The following is a 14,140-nucleotide window of genomic DNA, read 5'->3' as shown; positions in this document are numbered from 1 at the left end:
TGAGTTTGATTAACATACACACTTCACATATTTACAACTGATTTTTTCTGTGATGAGGACTTTTAAGATCTAGTCTCTTAGCAATTTACAAATATACAGTACAGTATTGTTATCTGTAATACTATAATATTATGATACCATCGGGCTTCCCTGGTGGCTCAGATGGTAAACAATCTGCCTGCAATGTGGGACACCTGGGTTCGATCCCTGGGTGGGGAAAATCCCCTGGATGAAGGCATGGCAACCCATTCCAGTATTCTTGCCTGGAGAATCCCCTTAATAGAGGAGCCTGGTGGGCTACAGTCCATGGAGTCTCAAAGAGTCAGACATGACTGAGTGATTAAGCACACAGCACATTATTATCTATTGTCATCAGGGTGTACATTACAGTTAGAACCAAACATGGAACAATGTACTGGTTCCAATTGGGAAAGGAGCATGTCAAGGCTGTATATTGTCACCCTGCTTATATAACTTATATGCAGAGTACATCATGTGAAATGCCGGGCTGGATGAAGCACAAGCTGGAATCAAGATTGCCAGGAGAAATATCAATAACCTCAGATATGCAGATGACAACTACCCTTATGGGAGAAAGAAGAGGAACTAAAGAATCTCTTGATGAAGGTGAAGAGGAGACTGAAAGATATGGTTTAAAACTCAACATTCATAAAACTAAGATCATGGCATCCGGTCCCATCACTTCATGGCAAATAGATGGGGAAACAATGGAAACAGTGGCAGACTTTATTTTCTTGTACTCCAAAATCACTGCAGATGATGACTGCAGCCCTGATATTAAAAGCCCTTGCTTCTTGGAAGAAAAGGTATGACAAACCTAGACAACATATTAAAAAGCAGAGACATTAGTTTCCTGACTAGTCAAAGTTACAGTTTTTCCAGTAGTCATGTATGGATGTGAGAACTGGACCATAAAGAAGGCTGAACGCCAAAGAATTGATGCTTTTGAACTGTAGTGTTGGAGAAGACTCTTGAGAATCCCTTGGACTGCAAGGAGATCCAACCAGTTAATCTTAAAGGAAATCAGTCCTGAATCTTCACTGGAAGGACAGATGTTGAAGCTGAAGCTCCAATAATTTGGCCACCTGATGTGAACAGTTGACTCATTAGAAAAGACTTTGATGCTAGGAGAGATTGAAGGCAGGAGGAAAAGGGGATGACAGTGGACAAGATGGTTTTTGGCATCACTGACTCAAAAGAAATGAGTTTGAGCAAGCTCCAAGAGATGGTGAAGGACAGGGAAGCCTGGCATGCTGCAATCCATGGGGTCATAAAGAATAGGACGTGACTGAGGGACTATACAACAACAACATTACATCCCTAGAAGTCATTTTTCTTATATTTGGACATTGTACCTTTTGACCACTTTCCCCATTATCTTACTCACACTTAAACCTTTGCCAACTATCATCTTGATCTCTGCTTTTACCATTTTTTTTTCTTCAGATTCTACATAGTAAGTGAGATCATGCAGTACTTGTCTTTCTCAGACTTGTTCCACTCAGCATAATGTCCTCAAGATTCATCTATGTTGGTTCAAATGGTAGGATTTCCTTTTAAATAGCTGATTAGCATCTATATATATACATCTATACATCTGTTCTATTCTTTTCTGTATGTTCTATTCTTTTTTTTTTTTCAAGGAATGCTAGCAACACTTTCTCTAGAACTCTAAAATCATGGTGGAAAATATATATATACATTTTAATTACTTTCTGTATAAAGAGTGAAACACTGATGTAGCTCATCAACCATGTATAACTAGATTCAATAAACTTTATCGTATTATATTAGGGTGATTTTTTTTCTTTTTGTTTAATTCTGTAATTTATTGCATGAGTTTCACTTATATTGATGTAATATCTTATGGCGTGCAAAATAGCAGGCCCAATCTTAAAATGGGAATCCCTAGTGGCTCAAAGGTAACGAATCTGCCTGCAATTCAGGAGACTGCCTTTAGTGCAGGGGACTACCTGTGATGCTGAAGATGCATGTTCTATCCCTGGGTTGGGAAGATCTCCTGGAGAAAGAAATGGCAACCCACTCCATTCTTGCCTGAGAAATCCCATGGACAGAGAAGCCTGGTGGGCTATAGACCATGAGGTCCCAAGAGTTAGGCATGGTTTAGTGACTAAACTACCACCAATTTTAAAATATTTCTATATGGTAGGAGTATTCCCATTTTAGATGAAGAAATTTTCAAAAAGGAAAACTTTTGACAAAGTTTACCAAGAAAATATACATTAAAGTTTGAAAATAAACTAATGCTTCCAAAATCCTTGCCATTGTTCCATACTGACTCTGTGTTTTATGTAACAGTGCATTTAAACATTATCATTAAAATTAATACTGAATGTATAACAATATGTTTATAAAACTGATTAATATACAACTAATTAACAATTAGACTTTATATCTGTGTTGTGAGTGATCTGGGGATATAAACCTATTAATGGGTAAGATTTATCTAATCTAGATATCATAATACTATTATATGGCTTAGACAGTAAAGAACCTACCTGCAATGCGGTTGACCTGGGTTCGATCCCTGGGTTGCAAAGATCCCCTGGAGAAGAGAATGGCTACCCACTTTGGTATTACTTACCGGGAGAATTCCATGACTGAGGAGACAGGTGGGCTACAGTCCATGGGATTGCAAACAGTTGGACATAACTGAGCAACTAACACTTTGACCTTCATTCTATGTTTCATGAATATTGGTATCAAGCATTTTATTTTTTTATTTATTTATTAATTGGAGGATAATTGCTTTACAGAAGCATGCTATATTTAAATGACTATCAATGTAAACTACTTTGTCATTGATAGGCTATATAGGAAATTATTATTTAAGAAAAAAAGATATAATTTTAAAAATCCTTGTCTTCCCACTAGGAAAAAAAAAGGTTGAAGTAAAGAGAAATATTAAATTATTTTAAGAACTAATTAAATAGATTTATTACTAAAGAAAAAGGAAATATTTTCCTATATTTTTAATTCTGTTCTTCTAAATTGAAAATATATTACTGTGCTAGATATCAAGCCAAACCTCCAAGAAAAACACTTAACAGTTTCACAATTTCACTGACTAGTGTTTGAGATAGTTACTTTAAATCACAGCAGGATATGTGGAGTTAAATGATTTTATCTTGGCTTGAGAATTAACCAACAGCTGAGCACTTTACCTGCAATCTCACTCAATGTGATTTTAATGGACTAGCTCATGGGAAAATGCCATCACAATTAAAATGAATCTTTTCGGTTTATGAATCCTTGCAGAGACTAACACAAGAAGGATATCAACACAGGTTACAAAGAGTTATTTCAAACTTGAAATTATCTGTAATACCCTGAATATGTGACATTTTTACAAACACTTACAGTTTACCATATTTTCTATTTTAATACACACAAAAAAATCAAATAAATATTATGTGCATATTTTAAAAAGTGCTATGGACCAGATGTTAATGGTCTTGCTTTCAAGAGGATTATTTGTAGTTCAGGGCTTTACTCTCTAATGTACAGAATTCTATACCGAGCAGTTTGCCCAAGTGTCCCTAATCCTTTGACTTTGCAAGACATTGTCATTAGAGGCATCAAAATTCTAGACCTGAAACAACAAACACAATGCTCTTTGTCTAGAAGGATTCTGGAATTAACAAAACCATTGAGGCAGGTTCCAATCAGTTTTTATTTTTTTCAGTAAAATTACAGCACTGTTTATTTTAATAATGTTTAAAATCATTTTAATGGCAGAGGTGTTGAGAGGATGAATAGATATGATAGATTTAAATGAAGAAACAAATAAAACTTCATAAAGAGTACCTTGTTGGTAATAACACAAAGGCAGGAAAGACAATAAAAACAAGTTGATAATTAGAAAGACACTTGAAATTGAAAAGATAGAGAGTCGTGGACTAGGATGGGAAATAAGGTACAGAATTAAAGGAGGTACTCTCAAATTCTTGAGGTGAGTGCCTCCATACATTTTGTGCCCTAGGCTCTTGGCTTACCTCATCTTAGTCTAGACCAAGAAAAGCTGAACTAAATACTACACAGATTCCCCAAGTTTGGATATCTCAAGTGCTAAGTGCTAAGTCGCTTCAGTCGTGTCCGACTCTGTGCGACCCCATAGACGGCAGCCCACCAGGCTCCCCCGTCGCTGGGATTCTCCAGGCAAGAACACTGGAGTGGGTTGCCATTTCCTTCTCCAATGCATGAAAGTGAAAAGGGAAAGTGAAGTTGCTCAGTCATGTCTGACTCTTAGCGACCCCATGGACTGCAGCCTACCAGGCTCCTCTGTCCATGGGATTTTCCAGGCAAGAGTACTGGAGTGGGGTGCCATTGCCTTCTCCTGGATATCTCAAAGGACTCATCAAACTTCCCAATGCATATACACATACTGCTTTTTAATTAAAAGGTGAAAATAAAAGGCAGCAATAGAAAGAGTGTACAGACAAGTTCTGGAGGACTGAAAGATACTCAGTGGCAATCTCCACAGAGTCCATAATGCACACTGGCCAGGCATTAACATCAACTGAGCTATCAAGATCAACTGGAATGAAATGTGGGTCTCATGAGCACTTAGGTAGAAGTAAGGGAGAGGGATTACACACATTTGGCTATGCAGTTAAGCTAATGTAGCTAACAATATATACCAGGTGAAAACCACCAGCAAATCAAGCCCTAGGTGTATATAGGAAATTTTGACTTTTAACTACACCTTATAAATATCACAGCCCTTATTTTGGTTAAAGCTGGCCCCCTGTACCCACAAGAGAAGGAAAGAGTTTTCCTAGATCAGCTGAAAATCAACCCTATCCTACACATATTTCAATATGACTTCCCAAACCTTAGAGCTTCTGTACAGAAACATTTTAACAGATGCCAGCTGGATGGCAAGTTAGTTTTAAAACAGTCTTAAGTATGCGAGAGAGATTTTGACAGATCTAGATGTGGCCCAGGGCTCCCTGGTGACTTGGTAGTAAAGAATCTGCCTGCAATGCTGGAGACCCAGGTTTGATCCTTGGGTCTGGAAGATCCCTTGGAGAAGGAAATGTCAACACACTCCAGTATTCTTTCCTGGGAAATCCCACAGACAGAGGAGCCTGGCGTGCTACAGTCCATGGGGTCGCAATAGAGTCACACATGACATAGCATGTCTTCTGAAGCCCCACTTGACTCCGTGGGCCTTAGGAAGCTTCAATACGAACAAAGCAAGTAGAAGTGATAGAATTCCAGTTGAGCTATATGCAATCTTAAAAGATGATTCTGTGAAAGTGCTACACTCAATATGCCAGCAAATCTGGAAAACTCAGCAGTGGCTGCAGCACTGGGAAAGGTCAGTTTTCATTCCAATCCCAAAGAAAGGCAATGCCAAAGAATGCTCAAACTACCACACAGTTGCACTCATCTCACACACTAATAAAGTAATGCTCAAAATTCTCCAAGCGAGGCTTAAACAGTATGTGAACTGTGAACTTCCAGATGTTCAAGCTGGATTTAGAAAAGGCAGAGGAACCAGAGATCAAATTGCCAACATCTGCTGGATCATCGAAAAAGCAAGAGAGTTCCAGAAAAACATCTACTTCTGCTCTATTGATTACACCAAAGCCTCTGACTGTGTGGATCACAACAAACTGTGGAAAATTCTTAAAGAGATGGGAATACCAGACCACCTGACCTGCCTCTTGAGAAATCTGTGTGCAGGTTAGGAAGCAACAGTTAGAACTAGACATGGAACAACAGACTGGTTCCCAATAGGGAAAAGAGCATCTGGAATTTCACAGTTCACATACTGTTGAAGTCTGGCTTGGAGAATTCTGAGCATTACTTTGCTAGCATGTAAGATGAGTGCAACTGTGTGGTAGTTTGAACATTCTTTGGCATTGCGTTTCTTTGGGTTGGAATGAAAGCTAAACTTCTCCTGTCCTGCGGCCACTGCTGAGTTTTCCAGATTTGCTGGGATATTGAGTATAGCACTTTCACAGCATCATCTTTCAGGATTTGATATAGCTCAATTGGAATTCCATTACTTCCACTAGCTTTGTTCACAGTGATGCTTCCTAAGGCTCACGTGACTTTGCATTCCAGGATGTCTGGCTCTAGGTGAGTGATCACACCATCGTGGTGCTAGAGGAGACTCTTGAGAGTCTCTTGTACTGAAAGGAGATCAATCAATCCTAAAGGAAACCAAACCTGCATATTCATTGGGAAGACTGATGTTGAAGCTGAAGCTCCAATTTTGGCCACCTGATGCAAGCAGTCGACTCACTGGAAAAGATCCTGATGCTGGGAAAGACTGAAGGTAAAAGGTGAAGAGGGCAACAGAGGATGAGGCGGTTAGATAGCATCACCGACTCAATGGATATGAATTTGAGCAAACTCCGGGAGATAGTGAAGGACTGGGAAGCCTGGCGTGCTGCCATCCATAGAGTTGCAAAGAGTCAGACACAACTTGGTGACTGAATAACAACAATAATAACTGACTATAGAAATCTGAATTGTCTGGATAGTTATCAAATTTTGCCTTTTCATTTTTTTGTTCCCTCCTTCACATGCACACCTTTTACATGTACTGAAGAATTCCAAATATGAAAAACTACATTATATTTAGCCATTTGCATTATGCTCAGGCAATGTTGAGTATTCAGTGATCTGATCCTTAGAACAGGTTTCTTTGGGAAATTTTCCAAAACTATATATTATCTTTGAACTCTTGCATGTACTTATTTGCTATTTCAGTAGGTAAGATAAAAAGAAAATAAAGAAATTAAGTATAACCAATTTAAAATGGTTAGTAATCAAATAGATGAAACATTTAGATGAAATGGGAATGTTTCTATTATAATTAACACATTTCAGTGCCCAGTATTAGTTGCTCAGTCGAATTTAACTTTGCAACCCCATGGATTGTAGCCCACCAGACTCCTCCATCTGTGGAATTTTCCAGGCAAGAAACTGAAGTGGGTTGCCATTTCCTTCTCCAGGGATCTTCCCAATCCAGAAATTGAACCCAGGTGTCCCTCTTTGCAGGCAGACTCTTTACCGTCAGAGCCATGAGGGAAGCCCATAATAACACATTTGGAGAGTTTAGATGCAAAAACTAAATGCCTGTGAGAATTTCCTATAGTTTATGATTTCTAGTTTCCGATACAGTGTATGTAAAAATACTCTGAAATTATGGTTTTTTTTGGTCACTAAGAGAAATTAATGAAGGTACCAATATAACATTAGGATTGAAAATACTCTGAATTTATATTTTATAGACAGCCTTAAGAATTTTCTTTATAAGCATCTGTATAGATATATTTTTATTTTCTATTAGCATATTCATAAAGTAGAAAATTTTTTCTGTCCAAAAATGTTTTATCACATAGATGCATAATATTAAAGCATACATTTACTATTTAAATTATATTGAGATTATTAAATCAAAAATGAAGACTAGGAAAAATGTTTTGAAATTACATATTTCTGTGAAATTATTTAAAGTAGTTGAAGTAATTCTTCAACATTAAAATGATAGTTATTTTCTTCATTTAAATAAGATATTATACAGATATAGGTATATATAACATGATGGAAAAATTTCATTGATTTATAAAATCAGAGCATAAAAAAAGAAATATTCAAAAACAGTAAATTACATTATAAATTCCTGGTGAATGAGGTCAATAAAGCTACAGAAATGTCTTGGAATTAGCAGGATGAAATGACTATAATGAAATATATGTGATAATGTACTACTTTCATACATAGCTACTAAAACACTAACTATGTTGAATAAGTATGTACTGCTTAACATCTTTTATTATAATTTTAATTTTGTTTTCACAATTTTATTTTAAGCATCATTTTCAATACTGTGTAATGGCATTATTTAAAGATGAAGAATGTTTAAGTTTTATAATTTTCATTAAAAATTTGAGTCAACAATATAGCAGGGGAAAAAATCTTTGGAAATGTTATAATTAAAATTTTTATGAGATTAATGTATTTCTATTAATGTTAGAAAAAAACAACTTAGGAACTATAATATTTTGACATAATTTTGAATTATCTGAGTTATTTTATTTAAATAGTATCTCATCCTTTCTCAGTTTCCTAGACTTGGTTGTTGGGGGACTTCAGTGGAAGAGGATATTATGCATATTATACTTTCAGTAAAATAAAAATTTATAAAATCATATATCTGTCAATGAATTTGAGACATATGGTAGTTCAGTTTTAGAAACAACATATTAATTCATCAGCTTTTTAAACTCTTTTACATATTGCTAACACTTAAAGTCTATTATAGTAAATATGTAAGAATATCCTTTAAACTTGTTACCAATTTTTTTTGTATGCTTCAGTATGTTAGTTTTATTATGGCCATAAAGAGATTAAATCTGCATACCTAAAATAAAATTAAAGACAAAATGGTACAGAACTTCTAAAATGTGAAGTTCTTAACTTTGCAATCTTCTAACATGCAACTGCCTTTTGTAAAAAATGCACTCGTCAAAATAGCCATCATCAAAAAGTCTATGAACAATAAGTGCTAGAGAGGGTGTGCAGAAAAGAGAATGCTCTTGCTCCATTGGTGAGAATGTAAATTGATACAGCCAGTATGAAAGACAGTATGGAGATTCCTTAAAAAACTAGGAATAAAACCACCATATGACCCAGCAACCCCACTCCTAGGCATATACCCTGAAGAAACCAAAATTGAAAAAGACATCTGGATCCCATTGTTCATTGCACTATCTACAATAGCTAGAACATGGAAGCAACCTAGATGTCCATCACAGATGAATGGATAAACAAGTTTTGGTACATATTCACAATGGAATATTACTCAGCCATAAAAAGGAACACATTGGAGTCAGTTTTAATGAGGTGTATGAACCTAGAACCTATTATACAGAGTGAAATAAGTCAGAAAGAGAAAGGTAACTATTGTATTCTGATGTGCATATAGGAAATCTAGAAAAATGGTACTGAAGAATTTATTTACAGGGCAGCAATGGAGAAACAGACATAGAGAATAGACTTATGGACATGGGGAGAAGGGAGGAGAGAGTGAGATGTATGGAAAGAGTAACATGGAAACTTACCTTATCATATATAAAATAGATAGCCAACGGGAATTTCCTGTATGGCTCAGAAAACTCAAACAGGGGGACTGTATCAACCTAGAGGGGTGGGATGGGGAGAGAGATGGGAGGGAGGTTCAAAAAGGAGTGGATATATGTATACCTATGGCTGATTCATGTTGAGGTTTGACAAAAAGCAACAAAATTCTGTAAAGCAATTATCCTTCAATTAAAAAAAAAAAAAAAAGCTATAAGTCCTCTCTACCAGTAGGATAAAATGCTGAATTGAGACACGGTTAATGTATCAATTTGGTGAATACAAGTTATGCTAATTTCAATCAGCTTTGACTTGCGGCCACGTGAGCAGATGCGGATGAGGAGGTGAGAAGACCCAGAAGGCTGGAACTGTGTCGCCATTTAAATGAATATTCCTAAAAGGTGTAGAGAGTGGAGCTATGAGAGCCTAGGAAATGGTGACAAGAGGAACGTGAACACCGTGGCGCTGTCCCTGCTGAGTGCGCCGAGCCCCACATGCTGCTGAGCCAGTACCTGGAGGAGGAAGTGGAGTACTGAGGTCAGTTAATATACACTACGCACCTGGGCACCTGACTGCCTCTGGTAGGAAGGAAATCCTGCACTTTACTGACGGTGCAAAGAGCTCAGCCTGTCTCGGAGCACAGCGCCATGACCAGCGGTCCCGCCTACAATGTCAGGCCTGGAGGGACTGGGAGAACACCATCAGTTTCCATCCACGACACTGCCCCTCCCACCTCCAGGACGAGGCCTTGCGCCTGGGGGGCCTGAAGAGCCCAGGACCGCAGCGTCATTTCTCCAGTCTAAGTCTGTCTGCGGAAAGTTCCAGAGGCCTCAGGGCAGCTCCTTGTCTGAGAGAACCGGCGCGGGGCTTGCGGAACCAGTTGCTTGGTGATCCCGTCTCCCGCTCGGCCGAGGCTTCCAGATTTTTTGCCCGAGTCCACCGTGGAGGGGAGGAGTCGACACCCACCAGCATTATGTTCCTTCACAAAAAGCGACTGGCTCCTCCACCAAAGTGGACAATAAAGGCTCCCACGAGGCCGAACCTTGCACCTTTATCCCTGAGTGTGCGCACACTGGGCGGCACCTGGTCCAGCCTCCTTCGTTCGGAAGTAGCAGAGGGCCCCCATCACCAGTGAGAGTGCTCAGAGCACCGGCCCGTGAGCTGCTGGCAGCCTCCGGGCTGACGCCGCATGCCTGTTTCTCCTCCCAGGAGACCCCGCGGTTGGCCGCCATAGGGTACGGCTGCCTCTAAGGGCCCCAGTCCACGAGTTCGCCATCCGCGTGCAGCAGCTTTATGCGGACGGCCACAAGTTCCTGCTGCTGGGGCCTAGGACTATTATCCCTCAGGAGGACTTCTGGAGGACGCCAGGGTGACGGATGGCCACCTCATCATCACGGTAAGGGCAAGGATAGGGCGCTTTGCGTCCCCACTCATCCCTTAATCTTGGCCCATCCTTTCCGGGAAGAGGTTCCTGAGACCTCTGTGCATCCATACTTCCTCTCCCTGAAGTGGGCTTGGGGCAGGGCAATAGAATCCAGGCACAGGTGTTCCTCTGCCATGAAGAAGCAACTATATAACAAGAAACAATATGTCACGCAACATAAAATGATAACTGATTTATTACGATCATATTAAACTAAGCTTTGCAGATATTTTCATTTCCTGCTACATTGACTGCACTATTTTTTTTCTCCTGACACCTCCTTCTAGAAATCCCCCTGTTACTCACATCCTTCAAAAACATTTTGTAAACATACGATGCTACATATTTTTAACTTAATTATTTGTTCAAGAAGAATTCATTGGATGCCAGTTATATGTGGGGAGAGTTCATGTAAAAATTAATTTTTTGACAGTCCCATAGGTAATGTCACAATTCTGGAGAAATATACTCTGTTTACTTGTTCATTGCCTAACAACTGAGATCTCAGTGGTGCAAATTATTTCCAAGCTAACTAACAAAAAGTCAATGAGATTCTCAGAGTGCAGGTTTTTTTTTTTTTTTGGTAGAAGTAAAGAAGTTGATGTTCCAGTGAAAGCTTTCTAGGCTCTTCAAAAATTATTGTACTAGTCCTGACTTTGCATAAATTAATACATGATCAATGGAAAGCTCCAAATCAGACTTTTGCATCACAAAATAGTTCACTGCACTATGTAACTAAACATTTATTATTAGCTCGGTCTATGATTAAGACCAGAAGAGATTACAGAGTGGAGTTGACATAAAGTGTTTCTACACTCTTTACCGAGATTCCTTTTTACATTAGAAAATGTGTGATAATCTATTACTAGAAGAAGATGAGCACTTTATGACACTTTCATTAAAATCTACCAAGTATATTTTTTCCTGTAAAATCAAGCTAAGTGGCTTTAAGAGAGACAAAACTATCATTCCAAATAGACACCGTGTAGTTCTTTTCAGAAAAGGCCATTTTGAAATCTCCCTGAAAGTGAAATAGGTCATCACTTGGGTGAAATGACAGATAAATGAAATTCTTATGAAGGCTCCATACTCCTATGCCTTTACTCAAGACTCCTAGAAAATTAGGTGAATCATTGTACTTTCTCACAGAGGGCACTCTTCTCATCTATGCTCTTCATTTATTTGGACCAGCAGTTTCTCAGATTTGTAAGTTTGAAACAGATACAAAGCTGAGTAAAATTGCTAGTTCTTTTAGTTTATCCACAATTGTTTCTTCTGATGATATTAGATAACATCTAGTGCTTTGGCACCCCACTCCAGTACTCTTGCCTGGAAAATCCCATGGACGGAGGAGCCTGGTAGGCTACAGTCCATGGGGTCACTAAGAGTCGGACACGACTGAGCAACTTCACTTTCACTTTTCCTTTTCATGCACTGGAGAAGGAAATGGCAACCCACTCCAGTATTCTTGTCTGGAGAATCCTAGGGACGGCGGAGCCTGATAAGCTGCCGTCTATGGGGTCGCACAGAGTTGGACACGATTGAAGCGACTTAGCAGCAGTGCTCTGGATACATTTCTTTCATACATATACATACACACACATAGATACATGCATATGTGAGAGAAATTTCTATTTCTATATGGCTTTGAGTTAGAAACATTGTTTCTTTAATATTGAGGTGTTTCTTATATAACTGTGTCTTTTATATTGTCATTTCATGTCATCTAAAGTATTGAGTTTTAAAAATCCCTCCATTTCTATTATGACATTCTATAATCCTTTCATGTACTAGTGTGAATCATGCAGAAAATATATTTGAACAAAAGTACCGGTCTGTAGCGCCATGGGAAATCAAGGCATGGCCATAGATGACAAAATTTTGTCTAACTCTAAAATAAGAGCTATGCATTGCAGAACTTGAATAGGCCCTTGTATTCATGTAAAAACAAATTCATCTTAACTCCTAGGAAACAGACTCAGAGTTCATAGGTAATGAATAATGACAGAATAACATCATTGGTCATTTATAGAGGACTGCACATACCATGATTGCACTAGAATTGATTTTTTATTTAACAGTTTCATGTATTGCAAACTAGTTTCTCAATTTTCTTATGTTTTCTTAGTTGCAATTTTATCTTCTCATAAGTTCTTATTTAGTAGTATTGTTTTCAAAGAACTGCAATGTTTAATTTAGGCCATTTTGCTACTCTTATGATTAAAACATGAAAAGATTTTGAAGTGCAATGTGAAACTTTCCACTCAATGAATAAAAAATTCATATGAAATATATAAACTGAGTAATAAAATGTTAATGAATATTTGATTGCTTGAACAAAATGTAGGAAGGTCAAAAATAGATTTAAAAGGTGATAATTTTAAATCTTTAGAAAAAATTCAAGCAAACTTAAAATAAAGAAGACTTATTAGTAGAAGACAAATGCAAAGCTTGAACTTGCAAACATACAAGAAATCCCAACAAAAACCATACATTTGATCGGGAAGATAAACCTTTAAGCTGCAAACATGAAAAATCTTGTGACTACACATTTCTGATTACAATTCACTAATATTGGAATTAACAAAAGAGGGATAGCCAAACAACCAAATTTTCCTGCTCAGATATTTAGTGCAAAAAAATAGGCAAAAGCAAAACGTGTATTTAATACAAAAATGAAATCAAAATACATGTTAAATTTTTTGAGATAAATCAAACTTTATTGCAGAGCTTGTGTGGAAATTTACAGACTTAAACATTTTTATTGAAAAATATGAAAAGCTGAAAATAACTTAGCAAAGACATTAACTCAATAAGTTAGAAAACATGACAAAATAAACTTTAAAATGGAAGAAATATGAACATATATTGTTATGAAGCAAAATCGTAGAGTAAAACTCATCAGTAAAGCCAAAATATTTTATCATAAAACCTATATAAATTAAACTACACAGACATTTAAAGGAAATAAGGGTGAAAAATAATTATTTCAAAAAGGAAAACAGATAAATGTAAGACAGTGAGATTTTAAATAATTAAGCAATTAAAACATTTTTATATTAATAATCTTAATTAGAGATAAAAGGACTTAATCCAGGAAAAATATAAATAGAAACCCCTGAAGAATAAGTGAAGTACATGCATATATTAATAATTTTGTAAGATCATTGAAAATAAACAGAAATTCAATACACCGGTTTGTGGTTAGAATTAAAGAAACAAACCAAGATTAGTGGGGCCCCTGGGGACTAAAAACCAAGGAACTTCATTACCACTCATAGGTGGAAGGTAAAAACAACTGTATTATGGGTACCTGGGAAACATTCAAGTCTACAAAATAGATTCTTTACCACAAGTTGCAGCCCTTGGAAAAAGGATGGCTCCTGCTAAAATTTAAGTCCTAGAGAAAAGAATCAAGATATAAGTACACTTAATTCTCCTGTCAACCTCTTCCATTAACCGGACACAAAGGGGACCCAGAGTGCACGGAACAAGGGTCGTGAGATCAATAGAGGTCAGCCTCCTAGGCCTAGAATAGCTAATTGGAAGATTGAGTAGTCTCTGAAGTGGCAAATG

At 37.5% G+C, this 14,140-nt stretch overlaps 1 long non-coding RNA gene across 1 annotated transcript in view; it reads right to left on the bottom strand.

Moving 5' to 3' along the window:
- Positions 1 to 10,653, bottom strand: part of LOC145520381 (uncharacterized) — a 169,245-nt gene extending 158,592 nt beyond the window's left edge. Inside the window, exon 1 of the long non-coding RNA XR_014064441.1 lies at positions 9,702 to 10,653. This is a non-coding gene — a long non-coding RNA (uncharacterized LOC145520381). The remainder of the gene's footprint in view (positions 1 to 9,701) is intronic.
- Positions 10,654 to 14,140: the final 3,487 nt, after the last annotated feature.

The sequence above is a fragment of the Giraffa tippelskirchi genome, chromosome 9 (genome assembly GCF_054371585.1).
Source record: "Giraffa tippelskirchi isolate mGirTip1 chromosome 9, T2T-mGirTip1v1.2.pri, whole genome shotgun sequence".
Taxonomy (NCBI): Eukaryota; Metazoa; Chordata; class Mammalia; order Artiodactyla; family Giraffidae; genus Giraffa; species Giraffa tippelskirchi.
The sequence above is the reverse complement of the archived record's forward strand: the minus strand, read 5'-3'. Positions and strand labels throughout refer to the sequence as shown.